Genomic DNA, 15898 nt, shown 5'->3' with positions numbered 1-15898 from the left:
AAAACACAGAAATTAACAAAGAATTCCTTCTAATTAAAACAGACAAACACACAAACAGACACAATAGCAAGAACACCTCGCAGTAATTAATGAGGCTCGTTCATCACCACGTCGAGATGCCGCGGTGGGCGTCCTTGGTTCGATTCCCGGTAACAATAATAACGGCCTGTCGACTCGCCTGCGGTTAGGTGATTATTAATCACCGATCCGAATCACCGTGCTCACTATTGCCCTTAAATGGTTAGATTACACTGGTGATATAATAGTTCAAGTTGTTAAAAATAAATTTTAGTTATGCAAAGTTTAAAACTATAAAAGTAGAAATTTGTTATGTTTGTGCGAAATGGCTGGTCCAATTAAAATTAAGTTTTAATTGAGATACAGGTGTAAATTTCGAAATTGATGAGTCGGTCCTAACTGTGCTTACGTAAAGGTTTGCTCAAGCAATCAAAACAAAAAACGAATGGGCTGGCTCGACCGACAGTTACCTCCCTTTCCAATTTTCCCAATCCCCGATACCAAAAAAACAACAATCCTTAAATACCTAACACGCCTTACTTATAACGCCTCTGGTGTTTCGGGTAAACATGGGCGGCGGCGATTGCTTACCATCAGGTGATCTGTATGCTCGTTTACCGGCTTATTCCATAAAAAACAAACAAAGAGTTGCTAGTACTTATAGTCAGGATAAACAAACCTAATTCTAATTCTAGTTCATTTAATATCTCCACATTCTGCCATTCCTAATCAATATTGATATTTACTTCAAAAATAACTCTTACCAACACGAACCAAATCAGCCGGAATCAGTAAAATCCTACAATTTTCCATCAATGCAAAACAAAGACAATAAGGTTCTAATTTCAATAACACTAAACTAACGTGTGACTACGGAGTAAACTATCCAGAATCTCGGAAGACTTTGTAAGACATTCACAGTTCTAAATCTAGATTTAGGTCTCAAATACCAGAATATTGCTCAACGCAATAATACTAATGGTTTGGGTAAACTACATAACATATAATTGTATGCTAGGAACATGCTTTGTCGGTGGTTTCCTACTGACCCCTTTAGCTTTAGTTTAAAACTGTTTTGTTCTCTCATGTGTACCCAATTTCTACAGCAAAGTACCTATAATATAACCCCCCCCCAGTTCTTAATCGATGAAAGAATTTAACATTAAATTTTTCAACAATATGATATGTCCCATGTACATAATTGGTATGAGAGTGCACGGTTGACGTGGTGACAAGTGGGTTCGATTCCCGCACGTAGCAACTCTTCGTGTTATCCACAAATTATTATTGTTGTTTCGGGTCTGGGTGTCATATGCATGTGAACTTGTATGTTTTTAAATTCAGGAGAAAATCATAGTGTGGGGAACCGTTACTTAAAAAAAGACTATTGATATAAACCAGGCACAATTCGAGACTATGTGATTATTACTTAGAAATTTTCAAAAAACCGAAATCAATATCAATAACATTTTGCTTGACCCGGTAATCAAACCCGAAACCTCTTGCCAGACCATAAACTTTATCATCATCATTCACAGCATCCATCTTGAACTTCAAAAAAGCGACACAGTCGCATCGCTCTTTACCCGACCCGGCACTATTCAGTAGTCATGACAAATGCATATCGCGCGGGTCGCGGTCACTCGACACGTTGTGTTCCGGGAAGCGCCTGCGCACTGAGAGCACTCTCGTCACTGTTGTTGTATTCAACGCTCATTGGTTTATTAATTGTCTGCTTGTTAATTGAGAAGTGCATTCTTAGGTATTTTTGCATTCGTATCTGTTGGTTATGAGCATCTTTTTTTTTAAACAAATGGCAGATTATCTAAACTTTCAAAAACAACTAAATACAGTATGAACAAGAGTTTAACCACAAAATCAAATCAAATCAGCTTTATTGTGGACTATAGGTATGTATTATAAATACAGGTCTTAAACACAGGACGTAGTCTAGGTACTTTTTTATACATTATAACAAACAAAGTAAGTCCAGATTATATGAAACAGGATCCCATGTTTATATAAACCCAAACTAATCTGTACCAGTATGCCCTAAATTTTCTGAAACACAGACATCCTTCCCGTTCAGAAAATATACAAAAGTTACCTAGAACTCATACAAAAATACTAATTTATTTAGATAAACTTCGTAATTGGTGAAACTAGGGCAGATTTGAGTCACAATCAGTTTTGATATCGAGCCAGGATAAAAAAGTCGTAATGGCTATCTTTTCCTAGTATTTTCTTGTTATTTTTTATTCCAGTCTAAACAACTAGTAAGGGTGACTAACTCAGAATGAGTAAACCTTTTTTCTTTTGGAGATAAAAGTGGTAAGCAGTTAATAGGAATTCATTTAATGATATTATTTTTGTATTCAAACTGGTAACGCTTTTATAAAAGAAAGACTTGGCTCCTTTTTACAATTCTTCTAGAGTGTTCATATTTTACGTAATGTGATACTTAAACACGAAAATCTTCCCTGAGCTGCTGGCTACCTAGCGGAACCCCGGTTGAAAAGCAGGTATAGGAATGGGGTGGTTTTAATCAATTAGAGTCTGACACTACGTCTCGCCTCGAAAAGGTGAAAGAAGTCTTAGGATGATTTTCCCCTATAAGAATAGCCCAAAAAACAAAAAGCCAAATTTCAACTTAAATTAAAAACTGACGCTGTATAACAGTACTAGTACATTATTAATAGTTTTTAAAAGAATAAAAGGACACAAGTCGTCTTGTATCAAAACACAGCAACCATAACACGAAAGTACAAAAATAAAACATTCTAAAAGTGTTTTAATAAGTCACATTGTTCTAAGAATTTAAAGTGTAGGATTACTGAATAATATAGTTTATCTTACAAGCTGGTTCTTAAAAATAACCTCAGATTTGCATTGAGGTCAGTAAACTCTATGATCATAATTTTATTAGGAAATTTCGTTTTGAAATTATGTAATTATGTGAGCTATGAAGATTAAAGCTACCTTAATGGTCTAGTAATATAATCTCCATAAGAAGTCGTCAAAAATATTATATAATTTTACATAAATAATAATGGTCTTGTTATTATTGCGAATGTGAGGTTGTTTGTTACGCTCTAACTCATAAACGACTGAACTGATTTTGATCGAATTGGTCGTAGCTTTCAATTTAATTCGCAAATTGTTTTTTGGTAAAAATAAAACTTAAAGAAAGGAAAAATTGGTTCTTAAAATCTGTACCTAACATTAGCAAAACCTTGAACCGTAAATAAGTTAGGATTTTTTAATCAAGATCCGTAATTAACTGCATAATATTTATGCAAATCCTTGACGCTTCTGAGGTACTTATTCTTATTTAATCTGCTAATTCGCTTTTGGCTTAAAAACTCAATTAGCAGTCTTAAGGAGCCTTCAAATAATCATAAAATCTTCAGTTTAGTTTAATTAATATTTATTTTTCATCTATTTTTATAGATCTGGCAAATACGTGTGATTATGGATATCGGAAAATGATGGGACGAGTATAATGTGCGCAGATACCATTTTGACGGTAAAAACATGTTATTGATTGGTTCTCTGCGCGTATGTAGGAAACGAATTATTATGTCTCCTAATGCGTAGGAGCTACCGTTGTAAGTTAAAGAGTTTGTGCTCATTAAAGCAGAGGAGTAAGACAGGATTTCTTTTTCAATAATGTAAAAAATGTTCATGATTTGATAATGTTAAAAGGGCTTACGTCAACCTGAAAAATTTATGAAAGGGACTTTCTTGACGGTAGTGTTCGTTAACGAAATATCTGAAATAATCATGGGTTTGGCAATAGAGAAGAGAAGGTCCTCTACTATACTTACTATTCATACGTAGTTATAACGTAACAATTATCATAAATTGTAGGTACCCTTTTGGAACCCCTAAAAAGATAATTATGAATGTAAATAAAATACATAATATAAAAACTTGATCTTAATACTATGTCGTAATATGTATCATTAAACAGGTATATAACCTCATTTACCATGTGTTATAATCCACGCAAATACGATATAATTTATTTATTAATAACAGTGACTAAATTATTTACAACATAAAAATACTTAAAAAGAAATAAAACTGACTTAAAACTAAAATAAAGAAAAATAATCGATCATATAATGTGTTATACGTATATTTACCATACAAATATCGTAACAAAATCTCCAAAAAACTTTGAATTGACCAAATAATCTTCATTCTCCTCACAAAAGAACAATTTATTACCAAACAGGATTCAATCCCTCTTCTCGAAATACTTTTTAATCCTTCGTATAATCCTCTAAAAAGGAACCGGGATTTTTAATGCATTCGGGTAGGTCGGGATTAAAATCGAAGATATTTATAAAATACTGTATTTCTTTTTGTATAAAAACTATCAGTCTTAAAGGATTTCGTCTTTTGGAGTTCTTTTAAAATTGATAATAGTTTGAATGTACTTTATCCCAGCCGATTTTAATTTCAAGTATGTATTGTTAGAGGTCAGCTCAACCAAATTATCTACTGTCTTTGCCTTTATCAATCTTTACTTTTAATTACTAATTTTGTACTATAAGTATATTTCACAAGATTAAAAAATCTTCTATCATATGCATTTTTTTTTTTTTAAGAGGGGATAATCATCCAATTACTTCCCCGCCTTGGGTAAGGCGGGAGGGGGTCTCAGACTCTTACTGACTAAAAACCACCCCGTTTCTTCTCCTGCTTTGAGCCGGAGCCCCGGTAAACAGTTACGTTGTCCGCAGCTCCGGAGTTGTCCGCAGCTCCAGATTCTAACATATGCCTATAATCTTTTTCGTGTTTTAATCACTCGACCATATCTCTGCATATTATGATTATTTTATACAACTTTAAGTTTTAAAAACACCACCAAAGTGACAGACATCACTACCTGAGCCAATAAATCACTTTCAATGTGGTCCCAACAAGTTTTCACCTGGTTATAGAAAATGTATGCCCAAATACGATCCATGGGTATTTAGACATAATTAGATGTTACGTCCACGTTAATGGCGGTGACAGAAAAATACGGCGTCTTTTCATCTAAGTTAATCTTGATATAAAATATCGTTCGATGTTATGGAAAAAACTTGCTCGTCATCATCACAATTTCACAATTAAATTTCAATTTTCAATGAGTTACCTAGAGGTGCATAATATGTTCACTAAGTATTTTTGTCAATAAATATCTAATAGTGGTGATTCTGTTACTATTCATGATTCTCTAATAATGAGACAGCTCTATAATACAAGAAACATATACCTACCCTACTAAATAAATGCTATGTTTTTTAACCAATCCAGTTATACAAAACAGAAATAAACTCCAAACCAACAAATGACCTAAAAATCAATTAAAATAACCAACCGACTAGATTTAAACTTAAACTTAAAAACACACAGCATATGGTCAATGAACATGTCTGACTCAGTAACGACGACGGCCCACACGATATGAATGTACCCCGTTACACATCAAGCGATACAACCAGTATAAATTGACCCGTCGAATGTATAGAAAGGTCGAACAAAGCGGGACCAAGATAAACTGGTCTTTATAACTCCATGTACCATAGTTATTGTTTCCGAGAAGCCAAGTCAAGTGAGCGATGAGACAAAAATGTTTATTTATAACTTGGACGTGACTTAGTGCTTAGTTGGTCTGAATATAGATCGCAGAATAATACTTACGGGAAATGGAGGTCTGGAGGTCTTATTCAATTACGTCAGGTGGGACTGTTACTAAGAATTAGTAGGCATAGAAGGAAAATTTTATTGTATTGGTAAATTTGACACAAAGGTTTCTAAAACATGGGGTGTAAAAAAAGGTTTAGCTCAAAATGTTTTCAAAAAAAAGAAAATAAAATAAATGTTTAAAAGCTAAGGTTGCTATTGTTGTTTCATAATCACTTAAATATGTAATGTTAGATAAACTTGGTTCCAGAATTCACGAAAAAACCTATATTAAAAGCCAATTGCTAATGACAACAATAAACCCCTTTAACGTACCTTTTTTAAACACAAATTACCAGTAACCTGTAAAGACACAATCCCAAAACTTTATACTTCTTTGATAAGTTCACATGAGTCAAACTTCAACTGCCAAACTTATCAAAGACCTCGCAACTAAAGCTCAGTAATAACACGACAACATCTTTAAACCTATATATAGAAATTAAAGCGAATCATCAACAAACAATGACCCAAATTACAGTCCGTCCTACACAACGGATACGTCAGCGCAGGCGCCGGCAATCCGCTGAATTAATAAATTCGCATTTCATTATTTTCCTTAATAAACCCACGAGCGGTACTCAACACTATTATTACTCATTTTGGGTCAAGGTCATTCGTGTGTGAGGTGCAAAAGGTCAGTTTTATTGCCCTTATGGTAAATGAAATAAAAGATTCTTTATTTCTGGTAAAATTCTTTGAAAAGTCTTACAATGTTTTGGTAAGAGATCAGGTGTTGGAATTTAACTCAATAGTCATACAGAAAGTCAATGAGACAGAAAAAATAACTAGGGTAAAGTAAATCATGCCTAGATTCGGAAGAAGAGTTAATGGATCACACAAATAAGCAGCGGCAAACAGCGCTGTGCAGCAATCGGGATTGTATATTTAAATAAAAAAATAATGTATAACCAATAATATTTTTTCAAAATTTTACCCTAAACATAACACAATTTTCCCTACCTACCACTTAACGTCACAGCTTAAGCGCCATGTGTGACGAACCTGATAAATTCTCCGTAACTCACTATTTTCCTCAAATAACGTTATGATCGCCTCACATTTATTATTTATTACTATTATTACTCATTTCCACTATTATTACTCATATCTTATTATTATTACAACTCATTTCGGGTCAAGGTCGCGAGTGTAAGCAATGTTTACGAGTTTCGGTTTCGTGGTCACCGTGCTAAATGTCGTGTAGGCTGTAATTTTATATTTCAGTTCCGTATTTTTATAGTGTTTCGAGTAAATCTGTATTTTTTACTTGGAACACCAAGTAAAAGACGCCTACTACCTATTACTACTAAGTATTGTTTTTTTTTTATTTGAGCAGTTTTTAAGCGAGCGTCAATTTTATTCATAAAAGATTTCAGTTAGTTGGGAAATTGCTTTTTTATTTCAATATTTGATAGAGAAACAGGAAATTGCACACTGCTCATGATGAAAGTCCCTCTGTGTGACTCGAAACTTAGAGATTTTTTCAATTAATTTACGTGAGCAAACTGAATTTTAGTTAATTTTGTATGTCTCACGAGAGTTGTTAAAAAAATTAAAACACAAATATGGTATCAAAAAAAATATTAGCAAAAAATTGCTTTCAAACTTTTTGCTAATATTTTATTACAATGAAAAACTCCGAAAACTCATTTTTTTTCATACATACAAAATCGTTATATTCCTATAGCCATCTCAACAATAAACACGAACAATGATTAAATGAAATCAAAGTAAAATAAACACGAGAGTGCTGCGTGTGTTTAAGGTCGAGTTCCGATAGCAATGACCCGTTTCTCCTTATAAAGGAGCGGTTGCGAAACGATACCTTAACATTCCCGTCAACAGATGTTTTGTTCGAAGGTTGCTACCTACTGGTCTCTCATACCTTGCTCTGAAGGTAGACACCCGGAGTAAGGAAGTCAGAGGATCCAAAATAAAGATGAAAGAAAAAAAAACAGCTGATGTTTTCGGGAAATAATTTTATTAATGAAAGAAGTTTGTGACTCTATTTTTACTATTGATTGTTGATTAGGTAGGTAGTGTTTTCTTCTGATCCGGAGATGCGGACTACCTAGCGGGTTTACCGGGGCTCCGAGTCGAAAAGCAGGAGTAGGAACGGGGTGGTTTTTAGTCTGTCTGACACTCCCTCTCGCCTCTCCGCGGGAGAGGTCATTAGATGATTTTTCCCCTTAAAAAAAAGTAGTATTTTCTTTAGATTTCAGCCATGATCGTCCCAGTGCAGGACAAAGGCCTCCCTACAAGTAGTGTTTACTTTGCGAATTAAAAAAAAAACAGTTTAATTTTTTCAGGCATTGACAAACGAGCAAATAGATTACCTGATGGTAAGCAATCAGCCCCGGCATGGACACTAACAAGACCAGACGAGTTATAAATTTTCAAGTGCATTGCCGGCTCTTCAGGGAGGGATTACGGATTTGGGGATTTAAAACTGTTTATTGAATTAAGTAAAATAGGATCAACATTTTCAATTTATATTTTACAATAAGCACAAAGATCGACAAATGAACGGGAATTAAAAATTCAGATAAAATGTTAAGGACCTGAGTTTTGTAATAAGACATCAAATAATCCAACTATCTTCTGTGAATTGCACAAAATGTCAAAATTTCATAAATGGCCATAATGAATTTAAAGAGCTAATTATAAAAATGCACATAAAATTAAAAACGGAACCGCACTATCATTTATTTACATTAATAAATTATGGAAATGATTTGGAATTGACTTTAAAGATATTGCAATTATTTCCTAATGACTTTTAATATGCACCACTCTGTCATGATTTGTGGCGAGGCGCCAATGTCACTGTCTCTAGACATTATTGATGTAAAGCAAGTAATGCAGAAGATCCACTAAATATCTTAATTAATTAATGAACATGTAAGTAACCTCAAAACAGACGAAAAGCATTTTAGAGAACTGTGTGACGTAATAATTCTACTTCTCTCGAAGCGCAATGCTTCGGAATCATCATCACGCTATCACACTAATATTATAAATGTGAAAGTTTGTTTCTTTGGATGTTTGTCCGGTAATCACACTGAAAGTACTGGAAGAGTTTTGATGAAATTTAGTATATAGACAGGGACGAGCTGACTTGGGTGATAATATTTATTTTTATCGCACCTTTTCCACATTTATGGGAACGCGATGGGGAAGTAGAAGCTGGTTTTGCTAGTGGCTTCGCCCACGTTCTCTTTTCAGGTAAATAATATATTATTATAACTGAAAATAACATCATTATCAGAATGGCAGGTGACAAACCCTCTCATGAGCTCATAGAAAATCCATATATTCCAGCAGCATACTGCTGTTACAATGTTCAGAAACAAAGTTCAATAAAATGCAGGTTGAGTTCAAATTTGAAGATTTGATTGTAATGGTAATTCTGTACAAATATACATGAGCAGTCACACAGAAAGCAATAAGTCAATTAGTTTAATACTGCGCGTTACTACATTCGTTGCCAATTTGTTTAACACTGACTTCAGAATAAGTGGTACAAGGTATAAGAGAATACGAGACCCAAAAGTTTTAAATTCATGGTTTCTAAAATTCACAAAACAGTAGTTCTGAAAAACCTAGTTAATTCAACGTGGCAATGCTATCAGTCTTTTGGACACCCTACCTCACGACTCCGATGAAGACAATTTCTTCGAAGCTTTAAGTTAGTTTTGATTTATTTTTCTATTTTTATTTTTATATAATTTTAAGTTTAATGTTGTAAACATTTTAACTCACCATAAACAAAACATTAATTTCGCATAATTTATATCGCTTTTGCATGACTACTTACTTCATCAAAGAATTTTGACCAACTAAACAGAAATATCTTTTACCACAGCAAAATTTCCAATAAATATTTTCCAACATCTTTTATCATCGCTATAAGCTCATAACATGACCCACTCGATTCGATGATCGTGCTAACCGGCTTCAATTGTGCAACGCCAATCAATCGGACCGACAGACGTGTAATTGACTGTGAAGAGGCGACACTCACTAACACTACTTATTATTATATACTTTCATATAGTATAATGCATGAGTAATTGAATATTTGTATATAAGAGCTTAATATTTCAGAGCCAACACAAATACTTGACTCAATTAATTTTATCGAGGACGTCTTTGGCAGACATTAATCGATTATTATAACCGCAATTAGATTTAAAATGAAATAAAATGTGACCTATGTATTTCTTGATGTAACACTTTTAATGGAAAAGTATTCTGATTAAAATTCCTTTCTTTATTTATACTTAAGAAATCAAAGTCAACTCCGTCAAATTGAAGTAAATTATGGAGTACTGAAGCTAAATCATCGTTTTAATCTCATCGAGTTTCAAAAATTAGTTTGAAATTATAACTGTACCAATCCACATCGTTCAGTCAATCAAAAGAATGAAATGTACATTACAATAATAACCTATATTATTAACAATCCAATAATTTATCAACTTTTACAAAAAGTTCAATAAAAATCCCATTTTTATTATCATTATAGGTAAAAACTTGACAACATCACATTAACTTGTCAAAAAGAATTAAAAATGGCGTCCAGCTTCCATAAATATGGAATATGACAGTAAACGATGTCGCCTACATAGCAACATAGCATTCATGCATTTGTTATAAGTTATAAGTGTTAGGACGACCTACATGTTATATGGTTTCTACTGACACACTTCCAGCCACTTCAAAGGGCTTGCCACTGGTCAAAGTTATTGATATTAAGGTTTGAAGATGTTCTTATGAAACACACTTAATATATTCGTAAGTTCTTCACATATACCTATATACACCTACACGCATCCTAATTTCACACATGAACAATAATTGAAATTGTGAAATTGATTCTAATCGATTTCCTTCTAAGAAATTAGTTATTGCTTTTAACTATCTCAATTTGGTACTCTGAAATTCAATTAGTTGAATAAATAAAACTTCGTCTAAAATTTAATTTTCTCATAGTTAAGAAAGTGTATTACATAATATTTATGTCATAAATTTTTAAAACTTATGATTCATGATTACTTTCGATGATGGCTCTCGAACTGAGCCTTGAGGAACTCCTCTTTTTTGAGAATGATCGTAAATAACAATAAACAATGAGATAACTGTTTTGGGTTCTCGAAAAAACAAAAATTAAAACCAAAACAAATATAAGATTATTGACAAGACTAACGTATTCAAAATATTTCAAAACTGCAAGACTTATACTGATCCACATAGTCAAAGGCTTTAGACAAATCGAAGAAACAGTGAGTTAGACGAACAAGCGTAAAATTGTGTCAAGTTTATATAGCATGTAATCTATTATGAAAATTATTATGTACGAGTACTTACCAATGCAGTAATATCCGATAAACATGGACACTTATCACGTCACTGTCACTTTCACACACTTATTTGATTAGTAAACAATTCGTTATAGTTTGTTAATTGTCACGGCATTGTCACCACAACGCCGTCGATTCAACTGGAACACGGCACTGGGCATAAGTTTTCTGTAAACCTGAAACCAATAGAAATATTACGTGAGATAAAGGGTAGATAGAAATGTCAAGAAATCTAGGTAGTGTTTTCTAGATCGTAGAAAATAAACATCTTCCCTACTCGTGGCCTATAATGTAAACTGTGTCAAATTGTATTTAAAAATCGAAAACCTAATGTTAATTTTACAACATTTCATTATTAGTTATTTCTCAATTTTTTTATTAATGGAGTTTGTTTCTTATTCTTTTCCTAGCCTAACCTAGCTTCACTGACAGACAGACTAACGGAGAATTCAATTTGACGTTTCAAAAATGACTTTGACTTTGACTCGAAAGAATCTCATTTCTGGTCACTTGACTTACAAGTCATAATTCAATTCAACTAACTTAACAGCAATTTCACATAATATTACAAAAAACCTGCAATTTCGCCAATATTGTTGTCAACAAAACGTTTTGTCTAGTGTACCAGAGACAGAGACACCGGTTGTCCTCTTTCCAAGCTGACCTAGAGATTAGAGACGATTAGCAGTGTTTGAAGTACCCAGTTAAAGTTATACCCAGGCCTAATGTTACTTGACCCAGTCACTGAACCGTTTGCTAAACTATGTGGTTTGTTTTCGTATATTGTTGTAAGATGTTAGGAATTTTTCGTCAGATGCTTTTTGATAACAACCCAAGCAGATACTCGTTTTAAAATTGATATGAAATAATCTTATACTTCTTAATTTGACAAATGAATAAAATGTTATTCGACCTTGACTTGTAAGAGGCCAAAACAGCCTTAAAAGTTTTTATATTTATTCTTCTATACCAATACTTAGCTTGCATTAATTCTTATTCTAAACAAATAAAAGAGGCTCCCAATAAAAACAAAACATCATCACCAAACAAAGAGCATAGAATGCAGTTCCTTTGTCTCATCGCTGCGACCCCTCCCGCTTTGCATCCAGACTCCGTATAGAGTGACTAAGTCGATGCTTATCAAATCCTGGCTATTAATAAACTATAGTTCTGAGAGCGGCCTCTACAAACACGACGCCAGTTACTCCCTTATATTTATTATCTGTGCTTAATGCATGCACAGATAACGTACGCTTCGTTAAAATTATTTTCTATCTGTGGCTCATTGGTGGAATATTGATTGTGCTTATGCGCAGCATTTGAGGATAACTTATATTTATTGAAATAGTAAAATTTACTTTCTTTATTTGATTAAATGATCAAATCTCTAAAATCATTACATAAATCATATTTTCCGCTTACATTAAACACTTCCTTATTTCGATGAAACTTTTTACTAATATCTAATACGCGCTAATCACGTGAGAGAAATGGTGGGAAAGAACTAATGACTTTAATAACATTATCAAATTATTTACAAGGTAATCGGACGATCACCAATTAAAATCATTAAGACGTCATATTTTAAAGAACATCGAAAGTTTGGCCATTAAGTAGGTACTTAATCAAAGAATATATCTTAATTTTAGAAAATGACATCTCCTTAATGTGATATATTTATTTAGTGATTCATATATCACGCTATTTTATGCAACGTAAAAGGATTTGCATAAAAACAATCTAGTTTTTATTATAGTTTTATAATGTCATGCAACTTCATTTTGTGACCAAATTGATATGTGTGATCTAATAGGTTGAGATGATATTTCCGATTTTTCCTTATTATCATTAGTTATTTAATATCTAGTCGTTTTGGCTGTCGTAGTGGCAAATTCCGATTCAGTCCCGGGCTAATAATATTATTAATCGACAAAAACAGCGCCAAAATGAATAAGATTATACCAAATTCCCGTCATACTTTACTTTGGGAAAGAATTGAACTTCAAAAAGTGCAAACAATCCCAAAGTCAAAATTATTTATTTCAAATAGACCAGGAAGGCACTTTTGAACGTCAAAGCAAATATAATCATATTAAAAATGTCTGTCAGTCAGTCCTTTAGTGAAGCTATTTGCTCGTTCCAAAGTGTAGATTCCTATGGAGAAGAACGAGCAAGAAACTTCATAGATTACTCTTTTTCTAAACACTACAATACTGTGCTACTGTCCCAAATCCCAGCTAGGCCACGCTAACACGAGACGAACCAATAAAACGAACGTTTTTCAAATATAAGCCGTGAACCGGTAGGTATGTGGGTTCGAAGCCTCGTAGGTACAGGTAGCGGTAGGTGCGCCTGCCCACGCGTCACCTTGGGCCGGCGAATGTCGCCAACCGGGTTTCCGAGATCACAGTCGCGGATGGACAGACGACGGTTTGCTAGTATTTGAATGTGAGATGTTTTGTTTTAGGTGAAGATAAATTAAGATTCTAGGAAAAATGCTACTTTATCTATTTCTAGACATTATCTAATATTATAGAGCTTTAGACTTTACTTTTCCTACTGTAAAATGCTTAAAATATTGTTATTCTAAACGTTCAGTCAGTCGGTTTAATCTAAAATATTCGACTTTTTTTATACTTAACAGGATGGCACTTGACCACCATCTCGCCTGGTGGTAAGCGATGATATGGTAAGCTTACTCTTACGTTATGACTGAAATATTAACCTATTAGGTTTATTTCAAAGTTAATGAAACAGTATTGTTCTCAGATTTTTCTAATCTAACGTTAGTATATTACAATCACAATTGCAACCTTCTAAAAAAGTATTTCCATCTGTAGCCTAAGGTTAAGCTCTCAAAGTAACACAAGCCGGTATTTAGCGCCCTCCTTAAACCTCAAACATACCTTAATTCGTTAGCGTGACCCCTCGTTAACTAAGACCATAAATAAACCATGTTTACCATAAAAATTACCATATAAATGAACATCAATTTTCACTTCTTGGACAAACACAACGACTATGGAAAGTGTTGAATTTTTATTGTAAAGTTGTTAGTTATGTTTAGCCCGCGGATACACTCTCGTTTTCAAAGATTTATATTGATTTTTATTACTTTGTTAACTAGGAAATGGTTTTTTAGAATGTCTCCACAAGATGGATGGATGGGTTTTGTGGGTGAATTTCGTCATGTTAATCGAGAATTTTGTCAATAACGTGAGAAAAAATGAACTTCAAGCTTAACTGTGAACAGACGTATAACAAAGTCGAAAACAACAAATAAAAAAAAATACAATAAACAAAATACATATAGCAAAACTAACAAACTACATACATTGACCATAAAAACACAAAGCCCCTAACCGCATCAGTCTATTCGCACAAACCTCCAAAACTACTAGCCTTATATTCATACAATTTTCACCAGCAGATAGAGTGTTCTTGAGGAAGGTTAAAGGTACCATGGGCGAAGTTGTGGGTAGAAAACTAATGCCGATAATATTTAAAAAGCACCATAGCTACCTATATATTAGCTGGCAGTAGTAAGGTAGGTATGTAGTATGTACATAGGTAGCATGCTACATGTCAATTACTACAGAATGACGTGTCTGCCAGTACCTATGAGTGTACGTCAAGTTGATCACAGGGTATCGGTGGCTTCAAGGCCCTCTGGTACATGGTATGAAGTAAATTAAGTTATTGTATGTAATTTATGGTTTTACTACAATTTATGATGTAGTGGTTATAAGCTCTGCTGTTGAGTTTGAGATTCAATTTCTGAACATAATAATATACGTACGTATACATATGTTGAACGTGATTGAAATTTGTGCCCTCCAAACAAAATACGTATTTTCGAGCACTTTTTCTATGCTACAAAAACCTTAAATGGGAAAATCATCCTATGACTTATCACACTTTGTCCGAGGTGAAAGGAAGTGTCAGACTTTTACTGACTAAAAACCACTCCGTTCCTATTTCTGCATCATTTGCATTTCCATCTTATTTGATAAAGACAGGATTGGAACGCTCTCTGGTACATCGAAAGCTTTTAACCGCAGTCTGCAAACTGTTGAGTCAGTATCAAACCCTCTCATGAAGAAGAGGTTCATAATCAAGCAGTGTATTGTCATGAACTTCAAAGATTATAGCAACGAATCAAAAAAATTCCCCTGTCAAAAATAGAATTCCATGAAAAACTTGACGATACAACATACTAACTACAACGATGATGATGAATGTGACAATGGTATATATTTCGATAATGTATAATTCATGGCATGTCTCCTATTGTAACGCCGTGATGATATGACAGCGGTGACGTCACATCATTGTTATGATCTAGGGCACCTTGCCAGCTATCTGCGAAGGATCTTGATTATTGTTAACGTGAATAATTAATGATTGCTTCATTAGTGCAGTGCTGGGACTTGATACATTGAACTTGGTTGATTTCCTACAAGCTCATAGTGAACGATAGAGAGATTTTATGTAGTTAAATTATGTATGTAAGGTAAATTACTAGATAAAGAAAAGTTTTTGAAAAAAGAAAATAATTGCCAGTTATTTCTTTTTCTATTTCTTTTTCCGGAAAAAATTCCCACACTACTATTTTATCCTGTCGAGAATGCGTTTACAAACATATCTACAATTTCACATGCACATGACATATAGACCCAAAACAACAATTTGCCCAGTAACCGCGCCAACTGTGCAGTCCAATTACTTCATTTACTTTATTTTGTGTTAACGTTAACATTAATATGAGAACTGTC

At 33.6% G+C, this 15898-nt stretch overlaps 1 protein-coding gene across 2 annotated transcripts in view; it reads right to left on the bottom strand.

Moving 5' to 3' along the window:
- LOC118277796 (inverted formin-2) overlaps nucleotides 1-15898 on the bottom strand; it is a 104632-nt gene that overhangs the window by 76549 nt on the left and 12185 nt on the right. For both annotated transcript variants that reach the window (XM_035596730.2, XM_035596733.2), the window contains exon 2: nucleotides 11131-11299. The gene's annotated coding sequence lies outside the window, so the exon portion shown is untranslated. The remainder of the gene's footprint in view (nucleotides 1-11130; nucleotides 11300-15898) is intronic.

The sequence above is a fragment of the Spodoptera frugiperda genome, chromosome 18 (genome assembly GCF_023101765.2).
Source record: "Spodoptera frugiperda isolate SF20-4 chromosome 18, AGI-APGP_CSIRO_Sfru_2.0, whole genome shotgun sequence".
Classification (NCBI taxonomy): domain Eukaryota; kingdom Metazoa; phylum Arthropoda; class Insecta; order Lepidoptera; family Noctuidae; genus Spodoptera; species Spodoptera frugiperda.
This window is presented reverse-complemented; position numbering and strand designations above follow the sequence as displayed.